Source organism: Aythya ferina (genome assembly GCF_964211825.1).
Source record: "Aythya ferina genome assembly, chromosome: 1".
NCBI classification, from domain to species: Eukaryota; Metazoa; Chordata; class Aves; order Anseriformes; family Anatidae; genus Aythya; species Aythya ferina.
In genome coordinates this window covers 77,106,405-77,122,763 of record NC_140296.1, presented here as the reverse complement: position 1 = coordinate 77,122,763, position 16,359 = coordinate 77,106,405, and the positions used below count along the sequence as shown (strand labels likewise).

The following is a 16,359-nucleotide window of genomic DNA, read 5'->3' as shown; positions in this document are numbered from 1 at the left end:
CTCGAAAACATGACTTTGCTCTTGCTTATACAGGTGTTTGCTCTCAGTGATACCTGAACTTATCCTTGGCACCACCTACCTCCACAGGCTACACTTCCCTCCATAGATTTCCACTGGATAGACTGTAAAAGTTTCTTTCTTCAGAGCCAAAATCTTCTTTCACTTACCAGAATATAATATGACTTTCTCTCTCTCACACACGCATACACTTGGGTTATAGGTGTGTAACCAAATATTCAGAGGAAAATGTAAAAAACAACATCTGTCTTTTCTTGTATCCAAAGTGGCAAACTTTCACCAAGAAAGTTTCTCTTTAAGGTACAAATTATTTTCAGAAAAACATTTTTACTGTTTTGAATGCAGCCTGGAGAGGATTCTCACAGATTTAACAGTAAAAGGTCCTCAAATACCACATACTAATTTCAAGTGGCATGTGTCCACTAAGCTATGTTTGGGAATCAGAGAACAAGCATTCCTACTCCTAATGCACCCATCTCTGTGCATTGCAGCTGCTTGGAGCCATTGCGCAAGTGTGCAAGACTAGACCATCACTGGAGGAAGAGTCGTCTCAGGGAGTTGTGTATTCTTGGGTTAGTGTAAATAGCTAAGTCTTATCTTATGAGAATCCGTCAGGATACTTAGTTGGGGTTGCAAGTTAAAGTACATAACTGGATATGTCCGCTTTGGAACATAAAGCAGATGAAGACAGCTGGCCCAGGATAAAGTGCAATGGTACTTCACGTTAAATTTTTCCTTCATCCATGCTTTGCTTTTGAGCTGGACAGTGCCAATATTATGCAAAATTCTTGGTGGCACTTATGAGAAAAATAATTTTTTATTTTCAGTGGGAAAGCAAATGTATAGATCTTTCAGATCTATTCTTCCTTTCCTTGTGACATACTCAGCTCTGGAGCTTATCATAAAATAAAGGAAATATATTTTAAGAAGCTTTAGAAGCTTTTAATTAAAATCCTGGCAGCACATCACTGTAATGGCTTTTTTTTTTTTTTTTTTTTTTTTTTTTTTTTTTTTTTTCCCTCTGTAGCTCAATTCAGTAAGATTTCTTGTACTGATAGGAATTTTGCTGGCTAGTGACTAGTTTTTGCCTTGGTAGATAAATCCCTTGCAGAAACAAATCCATGATGTTGGGGCTTTTCTTCAGACTTCAGATTTGTCTGATTGTCCCCTGAGATCAAAAGACAGCTTTCCATTTAGAGAAGAACAGAAGTCTAACAGCTTTGGAACTGATATTAAGTGAGGGATAAAGAAATTGGAGAAGCGTGGGTGGTATGAATTGGCAGTTTTCTGTTTCTCCACTTTTTTTTTTTTTTTTTTATACTCAAGAAGGGTGTAACTCAAACAGCAATAGCACTACTTTTTTTTTTTTTTTTTCCTTTTGTTTGTTTATTTTAATGAAAGCCACTGAGGGGCAGCAGATAAAAGCTGATCTCGTTGTTAAAATTAAAAAAATAAAAATAAATAAAGTTGCAGTTGGGTTCCAGTGTTATCTTGAACAAGGAACCAAATTTCAGAAACCAGGAAATCGCCCTCTGTAAAGAATAAAAAGCAGATAACATGCTAATGATGGTTAAATATTTTTCACCAAGACAAATAAAATCTTGCAACAAAATTTGCTGATTCCTGTATATACCCTCCGGCAGACAGGCTCTTTCTCTTCATGTAACTGGCATAGTGTATTTTACTAACTTCCTGCCCATGTCATAAGCCAATTTACTTTTTAATCTGACATGAGGAAATCGGTGCTTGTAGAGTGCCTGTGGCTCCTGCTAGTACGGGATATTGCCACTTTGCGGGGCTGCTGTTAAGTGTTTCTGCATCGCTCTGGTATTTCGGGAGTTTCGCTGGACATTTACATTTTCTTAAGTCCTGGGAGTCCGTTCAGCTGTAAGCAGACCCAGAGCAGTTAGATCAGAATGAGAATAATCTCTCACACCACAAATTGACTTCCCTCTTTGTAGCCCTAGACCCTGTTTCCAGCTGCTTTCAGTCTTTCAAATCCTTGAAAGCTTTCCTAATCCTCATGTAGGCAGCCTTTCTGTGCTCTACCTCCCTCCCCTTTCTCCTGATTGGCGAGGCTATTTCATGGCCTAATTCAGCCAACTACTACATCCCTGAGCTGTGGTTTGAAATAAGAGCCAGGCGGACAGTTGCCTCCCTGCTCCTGACTTTTAATAGGCTGGGAAGGAAGGTTGGGACACTTGACATTGTCTTGGGAAGAGTCCCTCCAGCAAAGGATAAAAGAGGAAGAAAACAAAACAAACAAACAAAACACAGAACAACAAGCCAACAAGCAAGACGGGGAGAAAAACTTGTGTACAGTGGGAAACTTGATGGATTTCTGCCCTGCAGATAGCAGCGCGGTGTGAGCCTCTTCCCGACTGGATGGATGGATGATGGGAAGCTCAACATGAGGCAGGTGAGGAGCTGCTGCCCCTGGGGCTCTTCAGGGCAGCAGCACCAGGCATGCTGCCTTTTCGGTTTGGTAGCACTGGTACAGGCTTCTGCTGAGATTTCTCTCTCTCTCTCCCTCTCTCTCTTTTTTTTTTTTTTTTTTTATTTTTTTTTTTTTTCCCCTTAGCCTGGTGAAAAGCAAGTTTAAGGGAAAAAGAAAAAAAAAAAAAAGCGATTTAAAGGTTTTTGTCTTTCAGTTCAGTCTTCCCAGTAGTAAGCAATGCCGTGCAGGTCGTTGTGTGCCTGAGTTTTGTGGGGGGTACAAAAGCCGTCTGAGAGATGTGTAAATCGATTCCCGTTTGCCGGGGTTTAAATGCATTGTGTAGACTGTCTTGCAGCCGTGTTTGTGACATGTAAAAGGAAAGAACTCGCTGTGTTATAAGGCTAAATATGCCAATAATGCAGCCCAGGGATAATTTTTTAAACAGCTCCGCATGAGTTCCTTGCCTGCCAGTGCTTTAATCTTCTGATTGTTTTAAAATGTAGTAGCTTCAAGCTGTCTTACAGCTTCACAAAAGTACTTTAAGATGGGTTTTCTAGAGATTTTTTTTTCCAAGATTATTCAAATGAGATTTTTTTCTTTTTTTTTAAAGAATTCTATTCACCTGAAGGGACAAAAGGAGCTTTTATACTCATTCTCCCAGTTAAAAGGCACAGTGGCAAAATGTTTTTGATTCTCACTGTTCATAGTTTTGCAACAACAATGTGCAGTTAGAAGAGCCTTGTGGGAGCGAGGGAAACTGGCTGGGCTGTATCTCACGACTGAATCAGAGATCTGTCCCAGTTTAAAAAGCCCTGCCAGTCCACTTCCGAATGTTACACTTAATATGTTATTTTCTAGGTAGGCAGTGGGTAGATATGAAGAAATAAGAGAAGTTTTCTAGGTTCTCTTCTCTGTGGGTGTTATTCATTCAGCTCTCAGTGGGACTTTTATAGTACATGTCCAGGGAGTGCATGTGTGAGGATTTTGCACCTGTAGTGCAAATGGAGCATTTGTTTTTCACTCACTTTCCGAAATCATGGTGGAAAATCTCAGCTTCCTCACACCATTTTTCTCAAAGTTAAGGGAGGTGGGGAAGGGAGAAGAAAGAGAGAATACAGGTAAAGGAAGAGGACTGACATTTCTTTCTCCCACAAGCAAAAAAAAAAACAACAACAACAACAAATATTTTTATAGCTTTTAAGAGAGAAATTTTTGTCCTTGTGAAGCAAAATGAAGGGCATTTTGTATATTGCATAGCTCAAGTTGGTCAGTTGGATGCACACAGTTATCAGAAATTATTATCGCCACAAGAGGGTACTTTGGCACAGGGGGTTGCCAATGGGGAATATAGAAAGAAGCAGAAATGTTACAGGATGGTAATAAAAACGTAAAACACTCTGGGAAACACACACTGCTCATCTGAAATATTTCTACCTGAAGTGTATGGTTTTATGTGTAACAAAGCTTCATAGCTGGTGGGCTAAAACAGAATGGAGAAGGTGAAGATTGTCAGAGTGCACGGGTACCCTCCCTCCCCCTCTGAAAGAAGAGGCATGGGAAGGAGGAGGGGTGGGAGGCATTCCCGCCTAAGAAGAGGTGCAGGCACAGACACAGAGGAGCTTACTCGTGCATGGCCCAGCACGTCCTGCGTCCTGCGGGTGCCTGCCTCCTTTCATTCCCCCTCTGAAGCGATGCACAGGGTGAGCGTGCTCCCCGCCTGCACGGCATCCCGCCCAGCTACTCCTCCTGGGGAGGTGTGGGGAGAGCCAGCTGAAGAGCTGCCAGAGCTTGTTTAAACACCTGCCCGTGAGCACAGTTTCTCACCCCGAGCCAAGTGAACAATTTAGAAGTATTTCTCCGGGTCTGGTTGGTTTTGTGCACAAATATTTTCAGTTTGGCAGGAGAAGGCCGTGTATGATGCTAGGGCCGGAGGGGTGAAAACCATGGAGCTGATGGCAGCCAAGGGTGGACAGAGGCTAGGCACGCTGGCCCCAGCAGCGGATTTCTTGTTTCAGCGGGAACTGAAGGCTCTAACGAGCTATGAACTAATCATGAAAGATGGTTAGGAAAAACCATTACAGCAGACACTTAGGAGCAGGAAGTGTCACATGCAGCTGGAGCCTTCACCCCTTCCTTTAGTTTGTCATTTTTATGGGAAATAGGAACATGACTTACTTGTTGGTCCATTTACTGCTCTCCTATTCAGAGCAGCAGAGAGCTGTTTTTACCTACTTTTCCTGCTTGTCCAGCAATCCTCCCTCTCCACAGTGTCCTCCCTACCTGTCCTGTTATCTGTCCTGCTCTTCCTGGGTGCTCTCTTCCCTATCCTTATACCAGGTAGTATAAGGCAATGAGGGGCAGGGTTGACTCCTTCCTCTTAACAAGCTCTGGGAGCCATTGTTCCCACCTGGAGATATTCTTGGTGGTAGCTATAGCTTAACTTGAGACTGCAAAGTTAGCCATCAAGCAGGTAGGTAGCGTGTTGCTAGCACTGGAATGAAACTGCATTGTGCTGATGACTGAACCAGCCCAAAGGCAGTTCACAGATAGTGAACAATAGCACTTCCAAGACAAAAATACTCATTTCCCAAAATAATTAAAAGGATTACTGTAGAAATGTAATAAGCAGACTGTTGAACTGATACGATTCAACCTACTTGACCGCTACCACCATGTGGCATCAGGACAATGGTCTCTACCTAGTAACAAGGGTTAGTGTAAGATGTTGTGTTGATGTTTATAAATGAGACAGATATAAAGAAGCAGACATTTTTTGCTAGTAATTAAAAACCTCAGCAAGAGCTGTCTCCTTGCTGTCACTTATAAATAATGACTTTGTGTAGAAGGTCCAGTAACCAAAATGGGAGAATTTCCATCCTCTTGCTCTGTATGTGACATCTATGAAAGCATACTGGTTACTGCATACTTGTAAAAGTTTAAATATCCACAGGAAAATACACCTATTTTGTTGTTCTAGTGTGCTGCAAAACTAATAATAGGAAGCAGAAGTGCATTTTTTAAAGGTATTTAACATGGTTGCAAGAGAAAAAGAAAAAAAAAAAAAAAAGTAACTCGACGAATAAGAATTACACTTAACATACATTAAGTGTAACACATTTTCTGCTTTGCAGACTACTCTGTTCAGTTAGTTACTTAAAAATACTTGCTTAAGCAAGGCAACTTGCAAGTGATGGAAACTCCTGAAAAGACACAGCCTTTATGTGCTAGAGCAGCAGTTTCATGTGGCTGGAGGCTGTCGCGTGGCTGGATTCCCTGAGTTTGCTGTAGAACTGGAGAGGGCACTGTGGGCTCTGTTTTAAGTTCACTAAGCCTACTTCATAGAAAATCAAATGTTTGAAGAATTTTAATACTTCATTTTCACTCACTTTCACTCACAACAAATCCCCGAAGTGCTGTTCATGGGGTGTCAGGACAACAAATACAGCTCCTTACTTTGGCCTCTTCCTATTGAAGTCCCATTGACTTTCATCAAGGCAGAGTTGAGCCCTTCATCACACAAAGAGGTCCAGCAAAATGACTGTTAACTGACAGGCCACCTAAAAATGAAAAACTGTGTTTCTAAGGCACATAAAGCCATTATAATTATTTATCATGACTGCAGACATACAGCTTCTAGTGTGTATACAATTCACCAAGTGAATAAATGCTGCATACGATTTCAGTGAATAACACATGCAAAATTCTAAATAATCCCGTTTCCTTACAGATGTTTAACTGCCTAGCATGTGTTTCTTATTTCCTATTTTCTTTTGCATAACTTTTAGAATTCTTAATGTATTCCTCAGTGGAAAAGCTGTTTTCTTATCCTGGGGTGCTGTAGTCCTTAGTCTTGCTTTAGGAAATTCTCTTTAAAGTTCCTCCTAGTATGTTTAGTTGTTTGTTTGGTCTGTAAGGGAAGAATGAACATCTCAGAGAATGCTGTTGTGGGTTTTTTTTTGTGTACCATGCAGAATAAAGAAAACAAGTGTACAGAGTCCACAGGCTGGGAGTGTATCAGTTAATTAGTGGCTGGACATTGCTCTGTAGGAAGCCTGGCAAGGTTTTTGTGCGTGTGTGTATGTGTGTTGTCTGCCTCCTTTGATCACTTGTGTGGTAAATAGACATGCAGTGTAGCTATGGCAACATGTGCTGTAGGTTGGTGGGAACAGAGGGGATGGGATCACCGGACAAAGGGCAGTTTGTTAGAGTGGTTGGTTCTGATTAGAAAAAGGTGGCACCAATCAGGGCATTTAAAAACATCAGTTTTGCAAAACACAAATGTGTGTTATCAGTTTCAAAGTAGTGTTTGTTTCTGTAGTGCTGAAGGAGCAGATCACATGGAAGATTGGGGAAGGAGGAGGAGGGATAATAAAAAGCAGAAGCAGAACCCTGTAACACTTCTGAATGTAAAAATGTTCATGCTGGATGTGCTTTTTTCTGGTTTTGCTGCACTGTGGATGCATTTTGCAAGAAGGCATTTGTATGAACCAAATTACCACAGATAATGGTGTTTTAAAAATAAGGTTTTAATGATGTAATAATGGTAGCCTGGGATTTTATATTACATCTGGTCCATTACCTTTCTCCAATACCTAAAAATGCAATGTACAGTTTGAGATCAAAAGACACTGTACCTATTTCAGCGGCCCACCTGTAGAGGTCAGACTTGAAGTTCTCAAAATCTTCATATGATAGAATTTCAATCTAAAGCTAAGGCTATAAAAATACAAAACTAGGCACAGTCACTTTCCTCATTAACTTTATGTGGAATACTCTTAAAATAAGGTTAGTTTATCAGTATTGGGTTATTAAGTAACACTGCATTCTGCAACAATGGCAGCAGAAAATACATCAAAATTGAGCCTTCTCTCCCAGCTTGGAGAGAACCCAACCCAAAGCTTTTATTAGTGCCTGAATTATTTAGATGTGTATCTCCCTCTCTCTGATCCCCACCAGGCCTCCTACCTTTGATGAGGTCTGTCTCCAGCTCTCTCCCTCCTGCCTGCCTGGCACTCAGATGTGCTGGCTGACGCCTTCCCACTGCTACCCGGTCCCAGGGCTTCCCTGCTGGGGAGGGACGGGGAGGCAGTCAGGCAGGCAACGACACAGCGTGCTCCAGCAGCTTTGGAGCTCTGAAAAAAAAAAAAAAAAAAAAAAAAAAAAAAAAAAAAAAAAAAGTTGCCAGAGCTCAGTCCCTCCGCAGAGTAGGAGCAGAGGTAAGGGGTCTGCTGCAGCCTGGGTTTGAGGAAAACGAGCTGCTGGGGACAAGGAGATCATGGTGGTAAATGCTCAGGGGATAGATATGCTGAAGTTCAGTAAATAGAAAGATGGAGAAATAATTTGGTTTGGCTGAGAATGAAGACTGAGCTAGGAGAAAGGAGCAGACATGTATTTGCATACAACTCTGTGAACAGCTTTTTGAATGCACACTGGGTTTTGTTTGAACTGAATTTCAGACTTACAAGGGTACTCTGTTCTTTAGCCTCTTCTTGGGTTTGAAGTCTTTTATTACATCTTGGAACTTGCAATGCTTTAACAAGCTGTAAGGAATTACTGTATATCCCTGAGATCCCTGGCTTATGGTATAGAATCCACTCTGCCTGAAAGCTGGAAAAGGCACTGCAGGGTAGGAAGCTGATTTTGATCTCTTTCCTAAACAATGAAAATAGCTCTTAATTCTTTAAAATTCTTTCCTATTTGCTGTCATGTCACGGTTGTTTATCATTATAATTTATATCTTCCCAGGGGGATATGGGAAGACTAAAAAGCTGGCAAATAGGCTATGTTTGTTTGGCCCCGAAGTAGAATAAAACTTTTCTGGTTACATAAGTGTTGAGATAGCTGGGTGTAAGAACAATTTTGAGACAGTAAAACAAATAATAGAGAGTTCAAGCTTTTACTCCTGGCTTAGTGGGACAGTAATGAGGAGATCCACACGGCTGATAGGATTCTTCATTGCAGCATGATAGACTGTAATGAAAACATTTACAGAGGGGTATTTCATGGCCTCAGAAAGGAGCAGGTGAGATGCTATGACAATTGCACTGCATTTTGAGGTGTGTGTGTGGGGGCAACATCTTTCACATGCCTCTGGCGATGCTGGTGGGTTTCTGTCATGTTTCACCCTGGTTGCCCAGCACTGTTTGGGCTGCAGGCTGGTGGCATTGCCTGCCCACCTTACTTGGATGCCATCATGGTGTAGCACAAAATCTGGGAAAAACAAAGTTCTCTGTTACGTCATGTTGCTTTTCAGGGTACCAGAGACTTTCTTGGTCCATTTAAATGGAGGATTACCCCCACAGGGGCAGCAGTCATCTGTGGGATATGCAGGCTGAAATCTCAGTCCTGCACCTGCTCTATATCCCAAGCAGGTGCCCATGACTAATGGCATTAATTGTCCGTTTTGGTCTCCAGGTATTTAATTATTGAGCAGCCACAGCAGGAGCACTGAAACCACCCCCCACACTCCTCACCAGAGCAGTAGTTTGGGCTCATATCAGATAACCAACGCACTACTTTTAGTCAAGAGGAGCAGGAGCTTGCTCAGATAAGCCCCCCCAACCACCTCTGGGTTTTTCCCTTTTATTTTTATTTTTTTCTTATAAGCTATTCTGAGCTTTAGCTGAGCCCTGGTGTTTTCTTCTAAAAACTTCTGAGAAATGAGCATCTTTTAGCAAAATAGTTCTCAAAAGAAAATTATTATTATTTTTTTTTTTTCTCTCCAGTAGTTGTCCCATATGGAAACATGAATCCTATTTATTTATTTATTTATTTATTTATTTATTTATTTATTTATTTATTTTTCTTCCTGAGGGGTAATTAGAGGCATTAAAAAGAAAAAAGGAACAAGAAGTGAAGAAAAAAAAAAAAAGACACACAACAGCATATCTACATATTTATAATTGGAGTTGCCAGATCCAGACACTTTATCATAAGAATGGCCAGTATTCCAATTTTAAGGTATTCTTCATCACCAAGCAATCTTTGAAAGTGTTGTTTTATCACTGGAAAATATTGTTGTGGTTTTTGGTTTTTTATTTGTTTGTCTGTTTGTGTTTTTTTTTTTTTTTTTTTTTTTTTTTTTTTTTTTTTTCCCCCAGTATTATACCCTTACTACTAAATTCATATATTTTGCAGGGAGAGTTAAACCCCATTGTCATCTTTTGCTTTCTGGGCCACCAAGGTCTGCCTAATTCCTGCCTCTGCTTCTTTACTCCTTCCTAGTGAGTTCTAGCTCCTTGAGAAGTCAGGTCCTCAAGCACTCAGCCTTTCATTCTCCTGCACCTTAGCTCTGGAGGACAATTCTCCTGTTTCAGTTTTTTTCTGGAAGTCATGAGAGGCTGTAGCCAGACCCCTACACAACTCTGTTTATAGTCTCACTGCAAAACACATGTGCTGTAAATCTAATGTGTAGAAGAACAGTAAGAGTACAGGAAGGGAAGGCTCCCCTGGGCAAGCAAAAGGGCTGTCCCTGTCAGGGTGCTGCATATGGACAAAGCGCTAGAGTAAGGACATGTGATAGCCAAGCACACATGATACTCACTCTTTGTCTGGGATCTGCCTGGTGTGAAGTGGTATCAAAATTGGTGTACGTTTTGCTAGTTGATGAACATTATCTGTGCAGACAGACACTGTGTTAGACAAACAATATGCAACTTATAGAGCTTAGATTTTGACCTGTATGTAAAGCTACACTATTCCACCAACCTTGGTAGCACCTACTGAAACAAGTGACTCTGAAGAGTTAATGACTTCATTTCTAGCTGGATAACCTCAAAAGTATAGATTAGGCAGAGACTTCAAACTGGGAGTTAAGTAGTTCAAAAGTGCACTATATTGTTTTGGTCTAATTAACACAACATGGTGATAAGACATTAAAGCAGAGTGACAAGACTATACATTGATAACAGAGGACATTAATGCCTGCAGACACAGTCTGCATTGTAAAACTCTGAAAAAAAGGGGCTTATTATGTTAGATAGGTCAATGTGATTTGACCTAGTTTTGCTTTGCTGCTTGGAAATTATGTCAGTATTAGTTAAGTCATCTCCTTGGATGAACAATTTAACATCCTCATTGCATTGCGGTGTTGTCCTAATATTTTATATATATTTACCTACTCTCTAAAAGGATCCTTCAGGCTAATTCTAGAGATCTGGGAAAAAATGGTACAAAATGCAACCTCCTGAAACTTGATTCTCTTTTATATATTTCCTCTCTGCAATAAAAAGGAGTGATTTTAGCCACTACGAATATCTACAAATTCTGAAATTTATCTTGTCCCACTTGTCTGTAAAGCTTATTAAGTTTGTGAAAAAAGAATGCCTATATTAACTCACATAACCATGTACACCTTTCTCATAAAGGTTTTTCATGACTAGAAAATAGTATTATTAATTTACCTGTGTGCTTATGTAAAATAGAGTGGATTAAGATCATCATGCCACATAGTTCCCCTCTGAAATTTAAGGTCTCATATGAAATCATCTGTACTTCTTTTGGAAAAACTGAGTTTTTCTTTTACTCCTGAAAAAATCAGAAGGACTTCCCTTCATATTTAGGTTTACACTGATTTGTTTTTGTTGTGTTTTGTATGTTTGTTTTCTTTCTCTTGCCATCTGGACTTGTAAGGCAAGACTTTGTATTTGCCAGGGCTCAACTAGTGGTATGTCAGGGATCAACTAAAGGATTAAATGCTACTGTTCTTTGCTCTAGTGGAAAAATAATATGTTGCTGCTATAGCCGATTACTTTATATTGGTTAGTGCTAGAAAGACAGGTCTTATCCTCAGCTTTACCTATCCATTTGCAGCTATGTCCCTTGCTGCTGTGTTACCGCTGCAAGTTATTACAAGGTTACTGCTTTTGCTTCTTAGACTTGCTTGATCTAAAGTGGGCAATTCTGAAGCTTGATTTTGCTTCTGCTGAAGTCAGGATTGCAGAGGTGGAGTGGATTCCCCCTTCAAAATACTGTGTTATTGTAGTTATTCAAGAGGTATGTGTGTGAGTCATTTGTGACCCTTGTGACAAACTGAGCAGATCAGGTGGCACTGTGAGAACAAGCTGAGACTTTCTTTCCTGTTTTTTTTTTTTTTTTTTTTTTTTTTAAACAATTTTTACTTTGATGTGTCTTTTCTTGAATTGTAAGAAATCTGTACTTAAGTTTCAGCATGAGCTTGTTCCTTGCAGTGTTGAAATATTTTAATGAGGTAAGAGCTGTACAATTTCCTCACCATCTTTTCACAAAGGCATCAAATCTTCAAAAGGTCCCGCTTACTCATTTTTTTCAGCTCAAGTAAAATTTAAAATTGTAATAGCTATCTGAAGTCTTTGAGTATACTTCAGATGCAAATGCATCTTGTGTCCTGTGTTAACTAGCGTAATTGGAACAAAAGCCCAATAAAAGTGAGTGTTCAGAGGTGCCTCTTCTTTGCTATAACATTTGCTCTTGATCCCTAATTAAGCCGTGTTACTGAAGGTTAAAAAATCCTCCCATAATATAACTCTCCTTGAATGTCTTGACTGCAAAAGAAACTGTCATGGGAGAAATATGCTTATCCCTCCCATCCTTCTCTTCCTTTTAAAGAGAAATAAAGTGTAAACTGCTTATGAAAGATTAGCAAGGACTGGAAATAAATATCACATATCCCCAGAGTAGTGTAATGAATGTTGTGTATGTGTGTTTGTACACTGATCATCTAGGGCTGTGATGGTTTATAAGCAAATGAGAAAACCCATCTGCTACCCCTTCAAGTTTACAGTCTGAGGCAAATGAAGAATGTAATAAAATACAGCACTAGTGTATCTTCTGTAGCAAGATTGGGAAAAGCCAATCCCATTTCAAAAGAAAATACCTAGTGTTTCTAATGTATGAAACCCAGTGTGAAGAGAGATGCTTGAGGGAAAAGACGATTGCGACAAAGAGGGTAGTGACAACATTATTCATATAGCTAGCAAGACTGCACAGATAGAGATTTGCAAAAAAAAAAAAAATAAAATAAATAAAAACACAAGATTTAGACCCTGGAGTTTAAATGGTCCCAATTTCTCTTCAACATAGTTCATAGATTCAAATAATCTTGAGTATTTCTAACACAGCAGATTGCACCACTTATCTGAGCAGCCTTTTTCAACATTCAACTGATATCATGGGAAAGAATTTTTTTCTAATATCCAGAGAGAAGTTCCTCTGAAGCAGCTCATGCCTACTGCCTCTTGTCCTGTCAGCAGGCATCCTTGAGAAGAGAATGTCTCCACCTGCTCTTTAACTAACTTTTTAGATGCTCAAGAAGTATGATTAGGTCTCCTCTGAGCTTTTTCTTCTCCAGGCTGAGCAAATCCAGTCTCTCCAACCTTTCTTCTTATGTCAAGTTCTCAAGCTGGTGGCCCTCCACTGGACCTTTCCAACTTCAACTGTGGGAACCGAAAGTGGGCACAGCATTCCACTAGACTCATCCAGGTGTGTCTGAGATGAGTCTAGTGGAATGAAATAGCCCTTGGTTTACTGACTGTATTTTTGTTGTTGCAGCCTGGGACACTGCTGGCTACCTTCCCTGCCAGGGCTCACTGTTGGTTTGTGTTCAACTCGCTGCCTGCCACTATCCCTGGGTCCTGCAGCGGAGCTGCTCTTCAGTCCACAACCTGTCCTGCTGCTTGGGATTACTTCTTTCCAGGCACAGGATATTATATTTATCTTTGTTAAAGTTTATGCTGAGGCTGTGTTAAGAAATTTAGTTTACAGCCTCCAAGAGAGGCTTCCTGGCTGAGATAACAAAACCAAACCAAAACAAAAACACACTTTCCCTCTTTAGCTTGATGTTATTGCATAATTACCCACAAAATGCTTTAGTTATTTCTCAAGCATCGTATATCTTTGTGGACTAGAAATTATGGGGTATTAGGTCATGGATCTAGTTCATTTCCATGAATTTTTCTATTGTCTGTTTCTATGAATTTATACCTGTAAATATCATAGAGGAGTTTGCTTTAAGAAGACAGATTGTGTCTTTGTGGTCTAGAAAATCTGGAAACTGTTACCAGAGAAAGCAGGTTTCTAATGAAGTGCACTTTATTTCCCCTTTCATCTTGAGTTGATGGGGTAGGTATGCACCAAGAATGATGAATAACTGATGGTGTTGATTTTTTTCCCTAAGGTTCTCTTGTGTTTTCAGACTAATTCCAGTAATTTGTTGTACTAGTTCAGTGTTTTTCACCTCTTTGGATCAAACCTCACTGTCCCCCACCCTGTCCCTGCGTTAGAATTTCTATTACTGTTTCTCACTTGCCTGTCATGAGATTTTTGGACTCTGTCTTTAAATTCCTGTGCCTTCTCTAGGTATCTGGACAATACTAGAGTTAACAGGAACAGTAGGGTAAACCCAGAGGGCAGAGAGGTATCTTGAAGAATGCGACCTCCATCCCCCTCCTTTTCAAGTGTGCTCTTAACCTCATCTGGGAAGTACACTTTGCTAACCTGTGACTCCTATCCTAGTCAGTGTGCAGCTGGCAATTTGATCATAACAAACAAGACAAAAATATTTTTTATCTTCTCTTCCCTTACATAGAATCATAAAATGCTTTGGGTTGAAAGGGTCTTTTAAAGTTCAACTAGTTCCACCCTCCCCTGCCGTGGGCAGGCACACCTCCACTAGACCAGGTTTCCCAAGGCCCCATCCAACTTGTTCTTGAACACTCCCAGGGATGGGGCATCCATTGGTTCTTTGGGCAACCTATTCCTGTTTCTCACCATCCTCATAGTACAGAATTTCTTCATTATTTCTAATACAAATCTACTTTCTTTTAGTTTGAAACTGTGACCCCTTGTCCTGTCAGTACAGGCCCTGGTAAAATGGCCTTGCTCTTTCTTATAAGACCCCTGCAAGTATTGAGAGGCTGCAACAAGGTCTTCCCGGAGCCTTCTCCATGCTAAACAACACAAACTTTCTCAGCCTGTATTTATAGGAGAGGTGCTCCAGCCCTCTTTTCATCTTCATGGCCCTTCTCTGGAACAGCTGTAACAGGTCTTTCTTGTGCTCAGGACCCTAGATCTGTGTGCAGTACTCCAGGTGGGGTCTTGTGAGAGCAGAGTAGAGGGGGAGAATCACCTCCCTTAGCCTGATGGCTGTGTTTCTTTCTATCATTGAACTGAAACTGGAAATATTCATTGAAAATCCTAAGCTTGAAAATATTTTGAAGCTTTCTGAACATTTTTTGATGATGTTTTTGCTATTAGTTGATACTGTTCCAGGGGATGATTAAATGGGTTTGCCTTTCCAAGGCACTTGAAAGGAGGAAGAGAAAGAGAAAGACAGGGGCAGCTCTGGCTGTTTGTGCTATGCTTATTTAACAGGAGAAGCAGTTTTCTATTTTTCTTGACAGCAGTGTATTTTGAAATGCCAGGGTACATTCCTGAGACTAGACTAGGTTATTCAGAAAATAAAGTGCAAAAGAAATGGACAGAGAGAGGCCCAGAGGGAAAACAACTGTGTGGGAGAGGAGGCCAAGAAGAGCCTGGAGAAAGAGGAAAGATCACCAGATTCTCTTCTTGAAATTGCATTAGGAAAGCTGAGGAAGAACCATTTATATAGAACTTGTTAATGAAGTTTGTTTGAAAGCCTTGAGAATTAATATGAAAATAGGACTTTCAGTGTTACAGAATCAGAAATTGCCTTGGCAAGCCGAGAGGCAAGAAAGAGGAATAGCTTACAAACTTCAAGGCAAAGAGAAGCAAGGTAGCAGCCAGAAAGTTAAGGGAGATGAAGACTTCTGAAGGCGTACAAAAGGAAATAAACACAACAGCCCATTCTTTCCCATTCTTTCTCCATTAGACTGCCTGGCCTGTCTCTTCTTGTTCTGATGATAACTGTCCTTTGCAGGCCCCATGTTTTACACTGAAGTTGTAATGGGATGATCAAAGGTGCTTTGTCCTATAAATCCTCTGAATGTCCATCCCCTCTAGCAAGCTTTTATTTCTAATGGGTGTTAAAAATATGACAACATTCTAGAGTGTTGGATTTTTTGACATCTCTAAAACCATCCAAAGTATAAGGCTTAGTTTTCTGGTCGAATAGAAACAAACATTTGGCTTTTTTAATCCTGAGATCATTATGAGTGTGTGTAAATAATTTTTTTACTACCAAATGCTGAAACCTTGCACTTGAGGTCTGGAATTATAAATCATCAGTTAAGAACTCAAATGTACCAATTACTACATGCGTATTCATTTTTGAAATCTGTGATCCAGAATTATGGGGCAGCATCAATGTAAGAAATTCTAGGAAATTGTTTATTGTAAGGCTCTGTTTTAAAAAAAAAGACCTCACTTCTATGATAAGACCCTTACTCCTGCTGACCTTGTGATGTTTCCACTGTGTGAACAAAGACTTACCCTACAGAAGTGACAATCTGGCTTTTAGTAGGCAGAAAAACAAAACCATGATGTTTTATTTTGCAAGTATATGAAAATGCTTACTCCGCAAACCCAAACGTTCCCACAGAATTTCGAGACTGCAGTTATACAGGAGACGTTAGTTTTTATGATAAAGACATTTGACATTTTTACATATCATCTCAGTAAAAATTATTATGGAAGATCTCACACCAGTTAGACATTTATGTTATGAGCAGATATTATAAAAAGCTGTACTTAAGCCAGATGTAAGTACAGATTTTAGAGTTGAAAGATGACTGACTTAATTCTTTTCCCTGCTTTGGACTGTTTCATTTGAAAATGCTGAGCAGAGACTTATACATCAGAGATTTAAAGAATACATATTAATGCATATATATACTGTGCACAATTAGCATGGCATATGCACTGTAACAAATCAAGCAAGTTAGCAGAGCTTGGAGATTTAGTCATATTTACAATATAAGTTTGTGTATTCTGTTCTCTTTCTTGTATTG

The 16,359-nt window shown here is 40.0% G+C and overlaps 1 protein-coding gene across 3 annotated transcripts in view; it reads left to right on the top strand.

The window, feature by feature from the left end:
• The window catches only part of MID1 (midline 1), a 250,455-nt gene that overhangs the window by 93,060 nt on the left and 141,036 nt on the right, over positions 1-16,359 (top strand). Inside the window, exon 1 of one of the 3 annotated variants that reach the window (XM_084537853.1) lies at positions 2,124-2,437. The exons of the other annotated variants lie outside the window; for them this stretch is intronic. The gene's annotated coding sequence lies outside the window, so the exon portion shown is untranslated. Of the gene's footprint in view, positions 1-2,123; positions 2,438-16,359 lie in introns of those variants that run through there. 3 annotated transcript variants of the gene reach the window in all.